General features: G+C 39.3%; 2 protein-coding genes across 3 annotated transcripts in view; one reads left to right on the forward strand and one right to left on the reverse strand.

Moving 5' to 3' along the window:
- LOC136834756 (uncharacterized) overlaps positions 1-7,500 on the forward strand; it is a 350,563-nt gene that overhangs the window by 249,975 nt on the left and 93,088 nt on the right. The gene's annotated exons all lie outside the window — the stretch shown is intronic.
- Positions 1-7,500, reverse strand: part of LOC136834755 (protein Wnt-16-like) — a 344,423-nt gene that overhangs the window by 218,517 nt on the left and 118,406 nt on the right. The window lies entirely within an intron of this gene.

Consider the following 7,500-nt stretch of genomic DNA (forward strand, 5'->3'; position numbering starts at 1 on the left):
ACGTTCACCAACTAAGTGAAATGGTGAGGTGCCGTTGCAAAGGCATTTGTCCACAGAGTAAGTAATATGCAGAGGCAATATATTTACAAATGCTTAGAGGACAGGGACGTGGGGGAGGAATATTTAAGAGAAGAATGACGAAAGAAAAAAAAACCGTAAATGATAAATTATTAACCAATTCACTGTCCTTAGGAGGTGATACTTTCATGGAAGATACACACTGCCGGGGTGTCTCATTTTAAATGGTGTTTCCATCCGTGATATTTATCAACCTTTATTAGTTCAATTGCTTTTTGTGCTTTTATGTGGCCCACCGCCACTTGCGTCAGTCTGCTAAGGTTTGTTGGACGTTACAACACTGCTTATTTTTTTCCATTTTTTCACAAAACAGGGGCGACAACGTATATACAACCCTTCTCTCTCTCTCTCTCTCTCTCTCTCTCTCTCTCTCTCTCTCTCTCTCTCTCTCTCTCTCTCTCTACTCACACACATGTGTGTGTATAGTATATATCTATGTATATCTGTGTTTATATATATACATACATATATCTGTATATGTATGTCTGTATATTATATATATAATATATGTATATATGTGTATATATATATTATAACAGCAAAAGGACAAAATGAGAGAAAAGTGTGAAACCATTTTGTAGTCTGCAATGGGAGAAAAATTCATTCCGTATATACAAAAATCATTGCTTTTGTTAGACCCTCCCCTTCCCAAATATCCTCCGACCTTTATTGGAAAAAAGTGTTAATATTTCACGGATGGCCTACAATTATACGCTCGTAGCAGGCAGTATTTACCGACATCAAACAATTGAATGCACAATATCGGCAAAAACTACAACAAGTACAACAAGGAAATCCATCGAAATACCAAACAAAAACAATAAGGAGATTAATTCATTGAAAAGCAAATGGTGTTTATCTTAAATCCATAATAAAGAAAAACAAAATAAGAAAAAAAAACAGCAGTCACAAAAATGTGAAAATGGCAATATCAACCGGCGATTTGAGAGCGAAATTAAAAGCCCACCAAAAAAAATTTCATCCGTCGAAAAATATAAATACTTGCTACGTATCGCACAAACGAAAGCAAAAACTAGAAAAATAAAATAAAATAAATCAACAAGACAATGAAATGCAAAAATGACAATAGATGACTGTGGGGAAAAGTTGGAAGCAAAAAAAAAAAAAAAAAAAAACCGTCGGACTCCTATTGAAAGTGAAATTAAAAAACTGCAAAGTTAAGAGCCGTCCCTCGCAATGATACCGACATACCATAACTCCGAGCGCAGTTAGAAACAAACTTTGCTGTCGTAACATGGGCGCCGAAACCCTCACGGACTTTATTTTTGTCCGACGTTCCCGATGCATTGTGTTCGATATTATCGTTCCACGGAGAGAGAGAGAGAGAGAGAGAGAGAGAGAGAGAGAGAGAGAGAGAGAGAGAGAGAGGAGTTACTTGCAGCAGTTCAAAGTAGTATGAGAGAGAGAGAGAGAAGAGAAGTTACTTGCAGCAATTCGAAGTTGTATGAGAGAGAGAGAGAGGTGTTATTTGCAGCATTTTGAAGTAGTGAGAGAGAGTGAGAGAGAGGAATTACTTGCAGCATTTCGAAGTAGTACGAGAGAGAGAGAGAGAGAGAGATAGAGATTACTTGCAGCAGTTCAAAGTAGTATGAGAGAGAGAGAAAGAGAGGTGTTATTTGCAGCAGTTTGAAGTAGAGAGAGAGAGAGGAATTAGCATTTGGAAGTAGTACGAGAGAGAGAGAGAGAGAGAGAGAGAGAGATAGAGAGTTACTTGCAGCAGTTCGAAGTAGTACGAGAGAGAGAGAGAGAGAGAGAGAGAGAGAGAGAGAGAGAGAGAAGTTACTTGCAGCAGTTCGAAGTTGTATGAGAGAGAGAGAGAGAGAGAGAGAGTTACTTGCAGCAGTTCGAAGTTGTATGAGAGAGAGAGAGAGAGAGAGAGAGAGAGAGAGAGAGAGAGAGAGAGAGAGAGAGGAGTTACTTGCAGCAGTTTGAAGTAGTGAGAGAGAGAAAGAGAGAAATAAGTGTGCGTGTGAGAGACGTGTGGACATTGTGTGTGCGTGTGTGAGAGAGAGAGAGTAACATTAGTGAGCAAGTGATTGTGAGACATGTATTTCTTCTTCTTTTTCTTACCGTCATTCTTACTCATCATTTCTTTTTCTTCTTTATCATGAATCTTTTGTTACCCTAAGTATTCGAGACATCTGTGATGCAGTTATTCAGCTTTCTTCGTTTCATACTTTATTCTCGTATTTCTGTTGCATTATTACCGTCGTATCTTTCTTTTTTCGAACTTTTTACTCTTTATCTGTTAATCCCAAAATTAAATTAATGTGTTATTGCCACTACTAATAATACTATTAGTATATGCAGTAGAAGTAACAGTAACAATTGCTCTGTAAAGAAAGTGAAAAAAAGGAAACATGTCAAATACGAAATACGATCTGAGTGGATATTTTAACTCCGAAACAACAGCTGAAAGCCAAATGGAAACAGAAAACAAAGAAAGAAAGAAAGAAAAAGAAAGCAGGTAAGTTCCCTGACCACTTAAGTAACCTCCAAGTACCTCTTAGATAACCACTTACTGTCCTCTTAAAGAGGCGAAGTCTTTTGGCGTCGCCACTGTACTCTGAGGGAGAGTGCATTCATACGTTAAAATACATTCAAATACATTAGAATAGTTTCCCCTGATGGGTTTCCATTTTCTGTCCTCCCATTTTCTTTATCGCCAAGATATGCTGACGATGCAATAAAATACAGGGCAATCATGTTGTTGCGAGGATGGTTATTTATTTATCTCTCTCTCTCTCTCTCTCTCTCTCTCTCTCTCTTCTTGTAGTCGACTTATTTATTCTTTTTTGTGATCTATTTGATGTGGGAATCGTATGACTGCATCGTGACTTGACACTTTGAATTCATGAACTTGCAGCGGCAGTAATGCCTAAGCAACATCTAGCTCAGGTCTTATTGTGACCCAGTGCCCACTCCTCTCCAGTCATCACGTGGGTCTTCCAGTCCAGAGGGTTATGTCTTTCCTTATTTTTCCTTTGGGAGCTACTCCCATCCCAAAACGAAACGAAAGACCTACCTCTGGACATATGGAAGATTACGTCGTATTTCTCAATATGGGAATTCAATATGGAACCCTTAGAAACAGTGCCCTTCGACAAGTCATGGTTTCAGGCACCCTTACTTGATAATCAAGCGCTATTTAAATAAGCGATAGAATGGAAGAGAGGAAGAAAGGAAAGAACAGTTCAGAAAATACAGTAGATACAAAAAATGGGGAAAAAGCACGTTAAAAAAAAAAGAAGAAGACGACGACGAGAAGAATGATAAGGACGAGGAAAACGATGAGGGTAAAATGACAGATAATGCAAGATGAAGAGAAACCAAAAGAAGTCATGAATAAGGACAAGAAAAGAAAGACACGAAACTAAAAATAATAAAGAAAAGCAGGTGATCGAACGGGCATATACCCAAAAGGGTAGGGTGGCTATGCCCTATGTCCCTTAAAGAACGCCTATAGAAGTAGGGGACAGGTAGGAGTGCATGACGAAGGGGTGGTGGGGGAAGAGCAGTGTGTGGTCGCGGTCTAGCGGTCTTTCTCAAAAAGACGATCTCTCTTAAACACCTTCTTAATGCCACTGCGGTTTCCAGCCCTGGTGATTTATGAGGCTGAATGGGAAAAGGACGAATAAGTGCGTGGAGAAAGAGAGAGTGAAATAGAACTAGAGAGAAAGAGAGAGAGAGAGAGAGAGAGAGAGAGAGAGAGAGAGAGAGACAGAAATTATGAATATTTGTCCATGCTGAAAGTATGGGTCACCAAAACAAACAAAATGAAAATTTGGCTCATTAACAAACCACAGCTGGCATAGTGAAATGAAATTACAGGCTCAAATTTCCAAAATAGCGTATTAAGAGAGAGAAATATTTTCCCATACTGAAACTAACAGAATGAAAATTCAACTCTTCAACAAACCACTTTTGTTATAGTGAAATGAAATTACCGACTAAAATTTCCAAATACCGTATTGGTACCCAACACATATGAAAGTATATAGCGTTGTCACAACTGTTATTGCTATAAGAGTTTTTCTTTTTGTAATTCTTGTATTGTTCATTGAATGTTCAGCAGTTAGTTGCTGTTTTTGTCACTTAAGAACAAGGGATATAACACATATCATTATCTTGTATTTGAAATTTTCGTTTTTACGTGACACCAAGCTGAAGATAAGATTTATTATTATTATTATTTTTACTATTATCGGAGGTATAAATCATTACTATTGCTAAAACACCCTCCTTTCCTCATCTACAGATTTCCAAATCAGTATCAGACGCTCATATATAACATGAATTCAAACAGGCTCAATAAAAATACATCACAGCGCACTCCATTCTCCGGTTGACAAAAAGCAACAAGAAAAATAACCCCTTCCATTTGAGTCTCGTATCCCTTAAATGTAATAGAAAAAAGAAGGAACTGGCATCCCCTTATATGCCTAAATCAGTAAACACATCTCGGAGGGCAAAGAGATTTCTTTAAATAGGCCTTCGTCCGAACAACACCCACACTGATAACGTAAAGGTTATTGAGCCATAAATTTCAGGCTTTAAAAGGCTCCCTTTGCCCACACGGCCTGCTGAATACATCGCAAATGGGGCTAAATGATTGGGAATTAATCTTGGGAGGCTGCGTTCGGCTGGGCTGTAAACAGCTAACGGAAAGCAGCTTTCAGAAGTACAGACTACAGAAACATCTTCCGGGAGCTGCGTTCAGTAGTCTTAACAGGTGACGAAAAATATTTAAGCGTGTGGAAGAGGTATGCATGTTAGAAGTAGAATTAACTTGAGGTGGTAGCATTCTGCAGCGGTAGGCTGTTGACAGAAAACAGCGTTGCGTATAGAAACTGTATTAACGTGTGTCTAAAGATCCGTTCGGTAACTCGGTAAGCCGATGATGGAAAACATCTTTGCGTATAGCAAAACCATATGCCCTGAGTTTACGTTTAGCATTATAAACCTCCTGGCGAAAAACATCTGACCCGACGGACTGAATATGTAAACGAAATTATCAAATTGCATTTACACGTGAGCTTTATTGCAAAAAATATTATTATTATTATTATTATTATTATTATTATTATTATTATGCGACGAGAAACAGTAAATCCATCCTTTCTTAGTACCTCAAAGCGAGCATAATTCGGAAAGAGTTAAAGTACCCTTTAGTAAGGTTTTATAAGCCACAAAAGTGATGTTTTACAAACCACAAACACGATAAACTTCCGTTTCACAAATGAACAGCGTGACTTAAATCTGAAGCCAAGTGACCGTAAATTCAGTTATAATCTCGTTACTGTATTAGTCTTTTTGATCCCTTTGTACGTAAATTCTACTTTTGTGAGATGTTGTTATCATTTTTCTCATCTTGTTGATCACGGAAAAATTCTCAATGTTCCTTGAGTTGAACCTCCCTGTATATCTTTTTTTCATGCTATTGACGTACATTGAAGCTACCAAAACTTTGTCTCTGTATATTTGTGTTTGTTTATGGTTGTCTGAGAACAGAGTATTATTAGTGGTGGTAGTATCCAAAGCCCTCTTCATTTATACAGAGGACCTCCCTAAATCTCCGTTTTTTCTTTCAGTATCGCCGTAAGTTGAATCCACCTAAAAGTGGTGTGTTATTGTCGAGATCTGTGTCGTAGTACCCAGATCGCGACGCCGCTGTCAGGGGAAGGGAATGTTTATGACACCGGAGGCCTCAAAACTTCTGTGGGGTCGTCCTTTTGGGGCTGATGACCACTTTGTAACTCTACAATGGCGGAGTCGTTTCGGACGGCCGTCCCTCTCCCGCCGAGGAGTTTACCAAAAAGCCGACCGACTTAAGCACCAGCTAATTGGGAGTATATTTCATTTTATTACCACTCTGCGTTGTACTTTAAACAAGCAAGTCAATTTCAAGAGGAACGTCCCACCCCAAAGCGATATTTACCGACCCGCCAGCCTCTCAGTGTGGTTACCTGATTGAATCAAGATTAGCCTCGTAATGACAAACAAAATCCCCCCTCGCTGAAATAAAAAAAGAGATAAGATAACAAGCCTCGAAAAAAAGGAGCTCATAATCAAGCTCTTAAATCCGAGCGTCGTAAATCTCTCGCAATTAGACGCATTTAGTTCGGGGAGCTGACGCGAGAAAGACCCTTCTCTATCTGATGGCAAAATGGCCTCAAGAGAGAGACCCTCGGCCAAGGCTCACTCACACTCGAGTACTTCCTCGAATAAGAAGAAGAAGGAGAAGAAGACCTTCTGAATGATAGTACTTAGTTAACAGATACTGTGAAGCAGAATAAAACCAAGAAAAAATAAAAAGAGGAGTTGAGGGATCTGCCATACTCTTTTCACTTTTATTCACATTCATTTTTATTCTTTTTCATTTGATCTTGCAGCTGGACATCTGGTTGCATTCACATCCATTTCAGTTACGCGGGTTAACGTCGGACCAGACCTTACAGAATCAAAAGGCACCAAATTGAATGGAAGATAAGTGACTCTCAGAAACCAATGCAGCTGGAAGTCGATGAGATGCTGCCAAAAACTGTTCCGCATAAGGCATGCTGTATGGGATGCCCTCTTAAAAGGGCTACGGTAAGCAAAAGTCTCGTTATAAGGTTCAAGTTTAGTGGGAGACCAATCTACGTTGCTTCTATAATGAAGGTCTCACAGTCTGTCTTAATGTCCACTGCCTACCGGTTAATATTTTCATGATAAGTCTGCGTTCTCAATTGTGGATGATGGTTTTACGTTTGAGTGTTCTTCAGAGCTTGTCGAAGAAACCCCGGAATAGCTACTGTTCATATTTGAGTGCCTGCCAGTGGTCAGCGTCAAACAATTTCCCTAGGAACTAACTCAAAGTGAGTATATATAAGTTAGTACTTCTGTACGGCCACTTAGTCACGGTTCATTTTGAAGTACTTCAGTGAGGAAGACAGACGTAGAGAATATGCACACGCCAGTGCCTCTCTAAGGAAAACAGGTTTGGATTGTATTGACTGTGTAAGCCCTTGTATAAGGAGTATTCGCAACCAATATTCCCGCTCCAGTAATTCTCTGTGAAAGACAGTCTTAGCTACTATTAACACTGTGTCACATTCCCAAGAAAGACAGTTAATAATCCGCGCTGTGGAAGGCAGTCTTAGCCAGTATTAACTTTCAAGTATTAACAAGGAAACTCCTCATGGATACCAAACGTAATGGTCACCCACAAACCGCAAGAAGTTTACAACTTGTCGAAGTGGGAGAATTGGCCTTAGGGGCATGTCAAGGTATACCTACCGCAGGAGGAAGGAGAAGGTTTTACCAACCGGGCTTTACCTACGGCAGGAGTCTGAAAACATAAAAAGAAAAGAAAAAGCTATTTTCATTTTTCTTGTTCTTTGTTGCTGAAAGGGTAAAGAC

Source organism: Macrobrachium rosenbergii, chromosome 54 (assembly GCF_040412425.1).
Source record: "Macrobrachium rosenbergii isolate ZJJX-2024 chromosome 54, ASM4041242v1, whole genome shotgun sequence".
Classification (NCBI taxonomy): domain Eukaryota; kingdom Metazoa; phylum Arthropoda; class Malacostraca; order Decapoda; family Palaemonidae; genus Macrobrachium; species Macrobrachium rosenbergii.